General features: G+C 36.5%; 1 protein-coding gene across 3 annotated transcripts in view; it reads left to right on the top strand.

Annotated features, from left to right (window-relative positions):
- The window catches only part of iglon5 (IgLON family member 5), a 263,356-nt gene that overhangs the window by 243,179 nt on the left and 6,583 nt on the right, over positions 1–13,594 (top strand). The gene's annotated exons all lie outside the window — the stretch shown is intronic.

Below are 13,594 nucleotides of genomic sequence, written 5' to 3'. Positions count from 1 at the left end.
TAACCCTGGCAACACATAGAGACTGAAATCTGATTGGACAAAATGCCTTTCATTCACATACACAAACTGGAAGCAGTGCAGCTGAGAGAAACACTAAGAAATGAAGAGAATCATCTATTGGGAATAAATTAATACAATTTCATGGAACAAATATTAGAATTTAGGTTGTAGATGCAGGTCAGTGTTTCTGATGATGTTTACACCAGCAGAGAAGGCTCTGACGGCCCAGCACTGATAGAAACACAATGAACTGTTTGTATATTGTATATTGTTCTGGGAAATAAATGGACTTAAACATTAAAGACTGACAAATATATTGTATCACTCGCACAATGTCATACATTTTTGTGAATACACTTAAGGATCATTTCTTCCAAGTATTATTGTTTCATCCACTTTCTTCATTTTGTGAAGCACAAAGCATAAAATAAGAATATTCAGTAATTTTCTACAAATGCATGAAAAGTAAATTAAGGAGGCTGTTTTGAATATATAACTAGTAGAAAGCACAGATGTCCATGCAAAATTTAGGAAGTAAAAGTAAGAAGATGTCACAGAAATAAATGCTTCAGTAAAGTTGAGATACGTGAAAACTCTGCTTAAAGGGATACGAAATATGTTGTTTGAGCTGGAAACAGAATCATGTGACCCAGTTGGAATGGAACACATCAGTGCTGGTGAAAATACAATCGACAAATATGTAAAAATTTGCATGATGTACGTTGTGACAATCAAACTTTCAGTATTGTTTTAATTAAATTCTATGTCATGAAATTTGTATAAAAAATCCATCATACTAGTGGTGTTCAGATTTAGCCAAAACACATTCATGTTCAGACGAGTTGAACTGAAGCCATTATATCACTGTGTTTGGCATCGTCATATTCACAGGACAGCAGTGATTTTGTTCCCTCTAAAATCTGCCCCAACTGGTTAATTTTGTTGGTTTGGATTACAGGCTTTAGTTCTCTGTGGAAAAAAACAATTTCATGATACGAAAAAGCAGTAAAAATATTCTAAGGATTAAATATTCTAAATACACTGTACAAAAGTTTTACACCACAAGTAGGTTGGTTGTTTTAGCCAGAGTATAACAATATATTATGATTCACATATTCATTTCTCAGTCTCTGTAATAAGATACAACTGAAATACGGAACACGGACAGTATAAAAAACAAGAATTTCAGGGCAAATAAACTGACTGAAGTCTTATTTTGTATTCAATTTATCTTGAGCAGACATTATGAGATTTACTGAACCGATCTTCTGTTTTTTACAGCAGGTTTTATTCAACACATGTCCTATGTTTCTTGTTGTTTGGGTCAGTTTTCAGAGAACAGAGTTTAATCTCAATACTGACTCTTTCATATAGAAACTATGTAGTTTTATTATATTTTGAGACTGAGAAATACATGTTATGCTTATTACAACCTTGTAAAAACAGCATAGCTAAAGGTGGCCTAAGCCTTCCATACACTACTGTTCATATCATTCCTGTAAATGCATATTTCACATTTATGCCTTTATTAGATGGCAAATCTCACACTATCATCTATCCCATGAGTCTGCATAGGTGCGTTGTAATTGTCTTTCCCTGAGCTACACCTGTCTCACACTCGTTTCTCAGCCTCTTTCGAACTTTGCAGCAGTTTCAGAATAATGCAGTGGGTGGCATTTCTACTTCCCACTATCGTTAAAGGGGTCATATTTAGTTAAACCCACTTGTATTAGTCTTTGGTACATTTTTTTTTTGTGTATTTGGACCCTAATTATTCATACAGTTTGAATTTGAACCCTCCAGGTGCTGCAAAACTATCTTTATATTAATTTTGGCAAAAATTGAGTGGATTTCTACAACCCGTGTCTATTCCTGCTTAATTTGTCATGTTTTATAACTAGTTACGTCACGACATTTGCACATATAAGGTGAAGACTACCGATGAACATTTCTCCAAGTACGACATAATTGTTTGTCAGCAGCAGTGGTTGTAGTAAAAATTGAAAATATGTCCAAACTTAGAGCTGATTACCTCAAATGTTCAGTTGTTGGTTGTTTTATTGTTTTATTGTTTTGTTTTTGTTGTGTTGGGCAGATATGCAGGTGTCGTACAAAAAAGCCCCTAGAGACAAACGAGTTGCACAACACAGCTCACAGTAGGAGTAGGTGATCTGTTGAACTTAAATCCAGGATGGTCTTGGTTTGTTTTACGAACTGCTTTTCCTGGTATTTGATGATGTAAAGACAACATTGTCAAGTACTGGTTTAACTGTAATATTTTACAGATGAAGCCTTAATACTCCCACACTAGTGCATTTCAGTCTATTAGCACTGGAAATGTTTGGTTTACCCATTTTAAAGGGGTCATATTTTGCCAAACCCACTTTTATTAGTCTTTGGTACATTTATTTTTGTATTTGGGAACACAAATCAGTTCAAAAAGTTTGAATTTGAACCCTCCAGGTGCTGCAAAGCTATCTTTATATTCATTTTGGCAAAAATTGAGTGGATTTCTACAACTTGTTTTATTTCCTGCTTAATCTGTTATGTCTATAACTAGTTACGCCACAACATTTGCACATATAAGGTCAAGACCTCAGACAAACGTTTCCCCGAATATAATTGTTTATCAGCAGCAGCGGTTGTAGTCCATACTGAAAATATGTCCAAACTTTGAGCCAATTACCTAAAATGTTCAGTTGTTGGTTGTATTAACGAACACAAGTGGTTGAACGGGACAGAGCAGCACAGCCAACAACCTGGAGGGGGTGGGGCATGAAGTGGCTCATGTGCATTTAAAGGGCCAGTGCTCAAAGCGACCTTTCTGGTGTCATTACTCAGAAATAGGGTTGAAGATGGACCTGTGGAGTTGAATTAATGAAGAATTCAGACCCTAGCATAGCATTTACAGTTTATGTAGACCACAGGGAGATGTTTTAAAATATATAATTCCATTTAAAAATAGCAAAATATCACTCCTTTAAAACCAGAAGCGTGGCCTTCTGGTTGGAAGAGCTGACTATAAGCAGGCAAAAGGCTGAGATAAGTATTATAATTTGCTGTACAAATGGTCATTAAATCGGACTAAGGCTACATTCAGACTGCAGGCAAATGTGGCCTAAATCTGATTGTTTTCCTCATATGTGACCTGTATCTGATCTGTTAAAGACAGTTTGAACAGCACAAATCTGACCCAGGCCACTTTCATATGTGGTCCTAAATCTGATACGTATCTGGTATTTTATAATGCGACTTCAGTCTGAACCATCTGGTCGCATTTATTCAATTCAATTCAATTTTATTTGTATAGCCCAATATCACAACAAGGTTATCTCAAAGGGCTTTACAGAGTCAGTTTGATGTAAACAACAGTCAAATAAACAGCGAGAAAATGAGTAGTGTCCAGGGCATCCCCCGTCCTTAGACCCTCCTTCTCGGCAAGGAAAAACTCAAAACCCAGTGGGAAAAGGGAGAAACCTCGGGGAGAACCACAGTGAAGGAGAGATCCACTCCCATGGACGGACAGGCTATAGATGCACCAGGACTGATGGACGTCCATTTGCAGATGGAGTTCCAGTCTGAAGGATGTAGTAGGGTGGACACATGGGGGGTCCATCCCGCTTTATCCGACCTTTACGTCATTGAACGGCGACAAATGCCACAATTCTGCATCCCAGGAGGAGGAGCGATGGGGAAAACATATTTACTTCCATAAACACAGTGCGTGTCTGAATGGTCATGTATTACATCAGGACCTCTTTTTCGCATGCGGGTCACTTCAGAGTCGCATTCAGTTCATACTCAAAACTGATAGAAGTTGCATTTAATGTGTAATATGAATGACATTAAGACCTGCCTAATATCATCTCATACCACATGTCCTCATCAGAAAACTTCACGTTTGTAATAAGGACTAGAATATAATTGGAATAACAGTGGAATATTAGCGTCCGTGTAAATGCACTGGCTGTTTTCCCTCCTTGCTCTGAATTCATTCCGTCCTCCACACTGCACCGCATATCCCTCTCCCTCTCCTCCCTCCTTCTCCCCATTTTTGTCATTCTCCGCCCCATTAAAGCTTTACTTGCCTACATTACCCACCCTCTCTCTGTTTCTCCCGTTCGTTCATGTTCTCATCCTCCATCCACACCCCCACCCCCACCCTCCCCCTCCCTCTCCCAGTCTGTCCCATTACCCAACAAGTTGTCATTTCTCTCCCAAGCCCAATTCACATTAACTGTCCCCAGTGAGCGATTTCCTACCCTTCCATTTCCCGTCACCCTACCCCCCTCCACCCTCCACCCTCCACCCCCCAGCACCAACACCCACCCCCCGTTTAGTGCATTCAGCATTACCATCTTAAGTGAGTCCTTCATCTATCCCCTTTCTTCTTTCATTCCTTTACCCATTATCTCGGCCAGTCTCCCTTCAATGACTCACTCCCTCGTCAGACCCATACATCTTCCTGCTCTCTTTTTCCACCGCCGCTGCCACTTCTGTCAGCCTATCTCTCCATCATCTGTCCCGCTGCCTCCTCTTTCCTTCCTAATCTCCTCGTGCCATCATTAGAACACAACAAACGGCTTTTCTGTTCTGGACCGGGCACAAAAAAAAAAAAATCGGACCATAATCGGATACATTTGTGGCTTTTCTATTCATGCACTGTCCCTCACTGTCATTGCCTCTCCCTGACTTTTTGTCCCTGCTTTTGTACCTCTTTGTTCTCCACTTTAAAGGGGCTACATGCAGCATTTTAACATCAACAACCCACTATCGCATCGAAATTGGCGCATTATTGTAATTGCTCTCGACCAGTGAGCCCATTACTGAGACCACTGCCAGCCTCTACCTGTGTTCGCTTCACATGATTACTTTATAAGCCACCAGGTTAGACTGTAAATCTACACACCTGCCTAATGGCACAAAACACACTGGAGAATAAATGTAAAATGAAATGTCTAGCAGTTGTCATTTTAGAGTTACAAAACCCCCTAGCCCAGTGTTTTTCAACCTTGGGGTCGGGACCCCACGTGGGGTCGCCTGAAATTTCTAGTAATTGATAAAAATGTAAAAAAGTAAAAAACAAAAAACCCAACTTACTATAAAAAGTATGTGGTGAGTTAACAGAGACAATCACAATCCAGAAAAGACAAACTCTGAAGCTGAAACTGAAGCACTGTGGTTCTGTTTATCTGTCAAATGTTCATTGTGGTCGGTTTCAGATGCTGCAGCTCTTTCATAATTCATAATTTGAATTCTTGTTTGTTCAGTATTAATTGTCAGCCTTGTAAATCCAAGCTGGACTGACTGTACATATCCTGACCAAGGAAAATCAAATTCTCACTTTGTGCAGTAATCTACACCTGGCTTTTCTGCCTCTGTCCATAATAATATACATTATATAGACTAAATGTCATCTAAAATTAACGTTTATTTGCAACATAGTATAGCAAACTATTACATGATCAAGAACAAATTAATTTTAATTAAAAAAAAAAGTCTCTGTTTTGAATGTCTGGGGTTGCAAGAAATTTGTGATGTTAAAATGGGGTCACGAGACAAAAAAGGTTGGGAACCACTGCCCTAGCCCAAATACGACATTCCTAACCCTTAGGGGTCCACAGTCATGGCCCCATGACCAAATCACAAGACATATTCAACACATCATAGCATCAGAAGTCGGTCACATAGACCACTGCAGACAATTGCATTCAAAAACTTGAAACACTCTCCCACTTTTTATTTGATGTTGATAGAGCAAATACAACCTGAGACATGATGGTTTGAACCTGGAGCAAACAAATATGAATAAAAGTATGAAAATGAGGTGGGCGGGCATTATATTTCTGACTATATCTTTGTCATTTTTGTTCCTTTTTCGAAAAAACTGGTCAAATCTGTGGATTCAAATCCACAGACTGCATTAGCATTACATGTAAGGGTGAGAATGACCCCCACCAGAACCAGGAGGACCGGGGGGGTGAGAAAACTGGAGAAAACGCTTATAAAGATCTGCTTTCATGTCAAATATTTGAGTATAGTTTTAATTTATTACAATTTTGATTTTATATACATAATATTTGGAATCAATATTCACTTTGAAAGCCTTTGAAAAGATTCATTAAGCATATTTGTGTTATATATGCAATAAATTATATACATTTTATATTTTTTGTGTGTTTTTTGTCCTTTTGTGTTGATACAGTAGGTTAAAGTGAAAAAATAATAGGCAGATGAGATAGATGAAGTTGCACTGAAAAAAAACAAAACAAACAAACATGGGTATAATAAACATTTCTTTATATAGTATATAAATGCAAAATCAAAAGTACTCAAAAATGGCCAAAGTGGGCTCAGACCCTTAAGGGTTAATGACATATTATTAAGATTATAGAGACTTTTTGTTGGTATTCTGCAGATGAACAGCACAACGCCCTCCTGTTTTTGTGTCCACTCACTGTTTTCATTCCAGTTTGATTTACTCTTTGAAATCTTTGGGGCACTGTCTTCTCATTTTACTATCCAACCGTCAAAATACAAACACACAGCAAAAAACAAAACAAAAACAAAAAGATTCATTTGAGTTGCCTTCGATTATAACCACACTTTCACAGCAGTTAAGCTTTATGAAAAACAGTGAGGGCTTTGTGGTCTTTTTTTTCCACTCAGAGTTTTGCCTCTAAACATCCCACAAGCACAAGTCAGTGCTGGCAAAAAAAAAAAAAACTGACTCTGCTGCATGTTTGAAAAACAAAAATAAGTGTCTTTTATTTTTGGTCACATACGATTAGTATTCTCCTCAAATCACAACAAGCATTGAAGCATCCCGGTCGTTGCAGTAAGTCTCAAAATAGCAAAGTTACCTCTTTGGTATGGCTTTGGCAAGTAAATCAAATTATAATCTATTATAATGTGTTAAAGAGTCAAAACACAGTATTCGAAATCTCTCTGACTGGACATTTTAGACACAATTTGACAGATTAGTGTTGCTAAATGACCCACATTTTTACTTTTAAATTCATTTTTGCTTTAGTTGGACCATAAGGGATAATCCAAAATAAGGAGCTATTTTATATTGAAATAAATGTTGGAATGGCAATCAATTAAAGTTCACTCTCTGACAGGACATTACTGTGTTTTGACCCAAATACAGCTGTTTAAACAGAATTAGTAATAACACAGGGGTGGGCAACCTAGATGGCTTCGGGGCCACATTTGGCTCTTGGGCCCTTTTCAAGTGGCTCCATGTGGCTTTGACAAAAAACATACAGAAATTATTATTTTTTAACACATTTTGCTAATATTGTCACAACCGTAAGGTCATTCTAATGTTATGCAGTTGTAAAAATGTAGACTATACTCCAACTGAATAAAAAAATATAATATATAGAAGTAGCAGTCGAAGTGAATATAGTCTACTTTTTATTTTATGACACTGAAGGTATTCATCTGTAGACTCCAGTGCAAATACCTGTCAATTTTTGCTGCACAAATGTCACTATTTTCTTTAGTGTAATTGTGACTTCTGTGTAGTCGTGTAAATGCACTGAAATTTTGATTTATTTTTGACATATTCTGTACAAACTAATCCTAAAGAGCTTCTTAAACAGTCACCGCTCTGAGGTAAAACATAGAAGGATATTTTTTGGCTCCAGATTTTTTTTTTGTTCTATTTCTATCCTAAAAGGGCTCTTTAGATAGTAAAGGTTGCTGACCCATGTAATAACATATGTAGAATCATATAATTTGCACCTTTCTTCTAGTGTTCCTCTGTATGCTTCTTTCCACTGCATGAGATGAAACAATCACTATTATTATCAATTCATTTTCTTGTGCTTGGTTTTTCAGCTGTAATCGAATATGCTAAATATGACATTTTATTTCATCTATAAAGCTCTGCTGGATAAACTCCCAAAATACCTCAGTACTCGTCTTTCTGTTAGCTCTAGTAGTTTCCATCTACGTTCCTCTAGGTCACAGGTGTCAAACATGCGGCCCGGGGGCCAAATCCGGCCCACCAAAGGATCCAATCTGGCCCGTGGGATGAATTTGTGAAATGCAAAATTACACTGAAGATATTAAACGATCAAGGATGTTCAAATCATTTTAGGTCAATTCAATCTGAAGTGGGTCAGACCAGTAAAATACTACCATAATAACCTATAAATAATGAAAAAAGCTATTTTTTCCTCTTTGTTTCAGTGTAAACAAAGTAAAATTGCACAAAAATGTTTACATTTACAGACTAGCCTTTTACAAAAAATGTGAATAACCCGAACAAATAAGAACAGCCTGAAAAGTCTTAAGAGATGTATGTGGAATTGTACCAATATTCTCTCTGTTATTAAATGTTGTGTTTTTGTAGATCCACTGTGATCCATAAGTTGTGATTCACATGTATAAATGATAGACTATGGTGCAATATTGTTAAAATTGGACTTATTTTTCTTCAGAATTTTCAGGTTGTTCATATATTTTTTTGTTATGTTCAAGTACGGTTTGTAGATGTAAACATTTTCATTATGAAATGTTACTTTTTTCACTCAAAAACATAGAGAAAACTTTGGAGTTGATATTATTTATAAGTTTTTATCCAATTATTTCCCTGGTCCAGCCCCCTAGATATCATATTAGGCTGTATGTGGCCCCTGAACTAAAATGAGTTTGACACCCCTGCTCTAGGTGGTTGCTTTTGACTGTTCCCCGAGTTCTAACAGACTTTGGAAAAGCAGCATTTTCCTTCCATGGACCATGGTCGTGGAATAATCTTCAAAAAACTGTAAAACTACATACATTCATTTCCGTTAGTGATTTTAAAAGTATCATGGAGAATGCAGTGAAGGAGGAATGTCACTGTTTTGTGACATTCTTGATGCCATTATGGTTGAATAGTTGTTATTGTGTTTTATTGTTTATTGTGTATCATATATGTGTTTTGTGTTGTTTGGACTTTGCATAGCTGCTACCTTGGCCAGGTCTCCCTTGCAAAAGACATTCCTAATCTCAATGGGACTTTCTGGTTAAATAAAAATAAAATAAAATAAAATTCAGCTTTTAAAATTCTTATACATGTGGGGGTTTAAAGTAGGCCCATTTTTATTTTCCAAAAACAAAAGTCTAATGTGCATTTCTCTATAGTCCTATGCAGGAACAGTATACTAAAATGCTGCGTTTTGTTACATGTCTTTGGTGGAATACTAATATTGCACTCCATTTTAAGTAGCTTTATACAGTGGAAACCTCGCAGTATGAGTTTAATTTGTCCCATGACCATGCTCGTTTTGCAAATTACTCGTTTTGTGAATTAATTTTCCCTACTGAAATTCATTGAAGACCCTGGTGCTAAAAGTTCTGAAGTCACAAAAAAATCTGTAAAAAAATATTTATAGGGTGGACTTTGCTAAACAAATTGAACATACTGATATTCTTAACTTGAATTGTCCAGAAATGTGACTTTTAGCCCCAGGATCTATATGTAATGAAGCCATTCCAGCCCCAAAAACCACCCAAAAATTATTTTTAAGGGTTTTTAAAACAGAAGAACTGCAATTTTGAAAGAAAATAATGATTATAAAAACAAACTAGAAGCACTCGGAGAGCACAGACCTCCGCCAAGGCTGATCAGTGGCCCCCCCCGTGGGCCCCCCCACGCCAAGGAGGTTATGTTTTTGCCAGGGTTTGTTTGTTTGTTTGTCTGTTTGTCTGTCCGTTAGTGTGCAACATAACTCAAAAAGTTATGGACAGATTTTGATGAAATTTTGTGGTCTGCGCCCCCCCTGTGGGCCCCCCCACCCCCGATCACCACCAAAATTTAATCATTTCTTCCTTATCCCATTTCCAACAAACCCTGAAAATTTCATCAAAATCTGTCCATAACTTTTTGAGTTATGTTGCACACTAACGGACAGACAAACAGACAAACAAACAAACTAGAAGCACTCAGAGAGTGCAGACCTCTACCAAGGCTGATCAGTGGCCCCCCCCGTGGGCCCCCCCACGCCAAGGAGGTTATGTTTTTGCCAGGGTTTGTTTGTTTGTTTGTCTGTCCGTTAGTGTGCAACATAACTCAAAAAGTTATGGACAGATTTTGATGAAATTTTCTGGTCTGTGCCCCCCCCCGTGGGCCCCCCCACCCCCGATCACCACCAAAATTTTATCATTTCTTCCTTATCCCATTTCCAACAAACCCTGAAAATTTCATCAAAATCTGTCCATAACTTTTTGAGTTATGTTGCACACTAACGGACAGACAAACAAACAAACAAACCCTGGCAAAAACATAACCTCCTTGGCGGAGGTAAAAATAAGTTCTTATATCTCATCGAAAACTTACTCTTTAGGTGATTTTGTCTTATTTTAAGTGTGATGAGATATTTTCATTTGAAATGAGAAAAATACACTTGGTAAGATATTGATTTTTTTCCCCAGTAAATCTCAAGAATTTCTGGCCTTTTCTCTCTCTTCACTTAATTTGTTCCTTCTGGCCTCACTTTCATCACTGTCCACACCTGCAGGTCCTTTCATTAAAAACCTATTCAGAGAAATCTGTTTTGTTCTGCTTTTTGAAATGTTCCAAAAATGCGGCAAACAGTTAGTTGTAAGTGTTTTTTTTTATTGCACTGACATGACTGTTTTTACAGAAGGTTAGGGTGTTGTATTATTTGGATATACAATCATCATGTCAACATGTTATTCCATTAGATATTTCTTTGGAATTTTGTTATGATTGGAATTTTAGTTCTGATTTGTTGACAAAAATCTCTTCTTTGATGAAGTCTATTGCGTTCATCCTTGAGTTAAAATAAACATTTGTGTTGCATTTGAAGAACCCGCAGTTGTACGACCTAAACTTAATTTGTCTGGGTGATGTTTTTTCAACAAATCCAAAACCTCTATCCACTTTTCCAACACTTCCTTTACTTTACTGGTAGACATCGCCTCCTCCACTACACTGTTCTCATTTGTGAACTTCCTTAACCCTTTCATGCACACTGGTCACTAGAGTGGACAGTTATTCAAAGCTCTTCTCTTGTATATTCATGGGTTTTGTTGTTTTAGTTACATATCACAGTGGACGCTTATGCATCATCCCATACACTGTAATTCATACCATTTGTGTAACTTTGCTGTTCTAGATAAACCTGATCTACAGTCACATGTTTGAGTGTTGAAGGGGTGGGATTGAATAAATTGTATTTCCTCCCACTCCTTTTCGAATGTGCAAATGAAGTCTTGTAGACGTATAAGTTTTGTTTTTGTTTTTTTGTTTTCTTCCATGACCTCTTACTTCCTGTTTTATTTCTAAAGACTAAGTAAGATTACTTTGTCTTGTTGCATATTCGAAATAAAGTAAACTAAAAAAAAAAAACAGACTAACAAAAAAAAAGAAATCAATTGCTTATTATTGTTACTAAACTGCAATTAACTTTTTTTTTTTTTTTACAAAAAAATTGTTTGTTTTTTTTGCACATTATCTCCATGAAGTGAGTAATGACTAGTATTGGAGTTTGTTAAAATGTGAGAAAACAGCAGATTAGCAGCATTAAAAATGTTTTTATTTCATAATTTTCCCACAATATATCAGTAAATCCTTGTTTCTTTTCTTCAAAAATTAAACGCATGGTTTCAAGCTGACATTTTTTGGAACCCCATGAAAAATAGGTTCATAAGAACATTTTCAATCGCATTGTTTTTTTCATGCCTAAAGAGGAATAAAAACATTGAGGAAATAAATGTTGATTAAGGTTCTCATAATTCATGCATGAAAGGGTTAATCTCCTCCTCCGTTTTAACGCTGGTGCTCCTGAATGTGAAGTGAGTCTACGGAGGCTCCACCTGTTGGAGGAACACCTGCTCGTACTATGGATTTACACTCATATTTCCAAAAATTCTCAAGAGCCACAGCTCGTAAGACGAATTTCTCGTACTATGGTGGAATCATACAGGGAGGTTCCACTGTAGTTCTACTCCATTACATTTGTCAGTACTATTTTTCACCATCTTCCTTCCATTAAAATCTCCTAATGTGTTGCCATTGAATCAATTAATCAGTTTTGTTGATTAATTGGTGCCGATCAGCTGAAGTTTGAGATGATTGCGACCAATTATTAATACAAAGTTCCTCAATTTGAAATAATGACTTTAGGGGAAAAATAACGTAATGAAGTATAGATTTTTTTTTTTTTTTTTTACAGTTGGTTCAATGTCCATTCCAACGTTTATTGACTCATTGTTTTGTTTGATATCACTGCTCTACAAAATGCAAAATGCTTCCAGAATAACACCAGTGAAATTGTACTAAATTTGGATCCTAGTGACCCAAAGAAAGAAATCTAAAAAAATCGGGAAAGTAATGTAGTAATTAATTGTAGTAATGTAATTAATATAGTCATGTCAAATGTAAAGCTGTCTGAATTAATAAGATAATGGGTTTTACTCAAAAGGAATGTTTGTATCTGAGCTAAAACACAACACATTAGAATACATTCACTTCACAAATTCCTTTTAAAGTAAGATTTATATATCTGTTACATAAATTAACATAAACCTATGTATATTCTGCACATATTAACACCTTTTCACATATGTTGAATACATCAGCCAACCAGCTTTTCTGTCATCTGTTTTCCATTTAATCTCATAAAAGATTTGTCACATTTTATCCCTGAAGCAGATAAATCAGATCAGTTTTTACAATGATTCTGATTTATTTAGGTATTTATTACATTGTCTCTCTCTGTTTTTAACAATATGACACTAGTGTGTTTGATGTATGCAGACTGTGTTGTCATTGTTTTAATTCTTAGTTATCTGCTTTTTCCGTTCCAAACGTATCACTATTATATTGGCCTTTAGAGGACCCACTGAAGGATAAAGTGTTTCCTTCATGTACTCAGTTTAACATCCTCCTCCTTATGCTGAATAAACTATTTAAAACCCCTCTTGGAATTGGTAGAAAAATCCATTATGACTAACTGAACGCAGTCCTGTTTTTCTGAGCTTATGAAGAGCTGACTTTTTAGAGATACGTGGTTCTCACAGGACAGCGACAGTACAAACATATGATGATCTAATAGTATATGATTCATCGCTGTATATTAAACCACAGGCTGTTTCTAAAGTAGTTTAAAACATGTAGAGCAGTAAAACCTAATGTACACATCAATGCTGCAGTAAAATGAGCATAAACAGGATCAAACCTCAGTACTCAGAGGGCTTTAGTGGATCAGATCTCCTAAAAATGACATATTTTATCACAATATCAGTAGGATAGACCTCACTGTCAGAGCAGCAGCCCACCAATTAAACACCTCGTGAAACTACTTCTTTCCACCTCAGTATTTATATCAGCTAAAATTTACTTAGGGGGTCAAATGAGTGGCCATTTTTGTCAAAAAAAAATAAAGTTGTAAGAAATGCATAGAACTGTGTTAAAATAATGCTAATACATTTGTGCACAGACTACTGATATTATTTGACAGTGGAAGCTATATTTTCAGAAATACTGGATTTTGAATAGCACGTGTATGTGAAAACTTTTGCTGGTGGACGGACGTGACATTACCCATGATGGTCTGGTCAGTACCAGTACTTT

The sequence above is a fragment of the Sphaeramia orbicularis genome, chromosome 16 (genome assembly GCF_902148855.1).
Source record: "Sphaeramia orbicularis chromosome 16, fSphaOr1.1, whole genome shotgun sequence".
NCBI classification, from domain to species: Eukaryota; Metazoa; Chordata; class Actinopteri; order Kurtiformes; family Apogonidae; genus Sphaeramia; species Sphaeramia orbicularis.
The sequence above is the reverse complement of the archived record's forward strand: the minus strand, read 5'-3'. Positions and strand labels throughout refer to the sequence as shown.